Below are 445 nucleotides of genomic sequence, written 5' to 3'. Positions count from 1 at the left end.
TGGTGAAGTCCTTTAACAATGTGTTACATCACCATCATTCTTTTCAAGGAAGTAGCAGAGCTGTGGAGATGACCGACCCTATAGCTCCTAGGCGCTTGCAGCACTCTGACAACAAATCATGGCACACATGTCATGGCACACATGTCAAGCCACACTTCCTGATCTACTCACCAATGGGAAAACCAAGAATGAAAGGTAGGTAGAGCTTGCCAAGAATGAATGTGCATGTTTGGGGTCTAGAAAAAATAGCTGGGAAAACTTATGAGGCTGGAGAATGTTCAGCCTCTATTAAGGTTTCTGAAAAATGTTTGCCTAAACTTTCCTACAATATGTCCCACTAGTTGTGACCTGGAAGGATTTGGTGGTGAAATCAGTGTGGGCATAGGGTTGGTCCCCCAGGAATTCTCCGTGACTTTAGCAATGAACTTCCAATGAGGATATGGGA

Source organism: Sciurus carolinensis, chromosome 3 (assembly GCF_902686445.1).
Source record: "Sciurus carolinensis chromosome 3, mSciCar1.2, whole genome shotgun sequence".
Taxonomy (NCBI): Eukaryota; Metazoa; Chordata; class Mammalia; order Rodentia; family Sciuridae; genus Sciurus; species Sciurus carolinensis.
The sequence above is the reverse complement of the archived record's forward strand: the minus strand, read 5'-3'. Positions refer to the sequence as shown.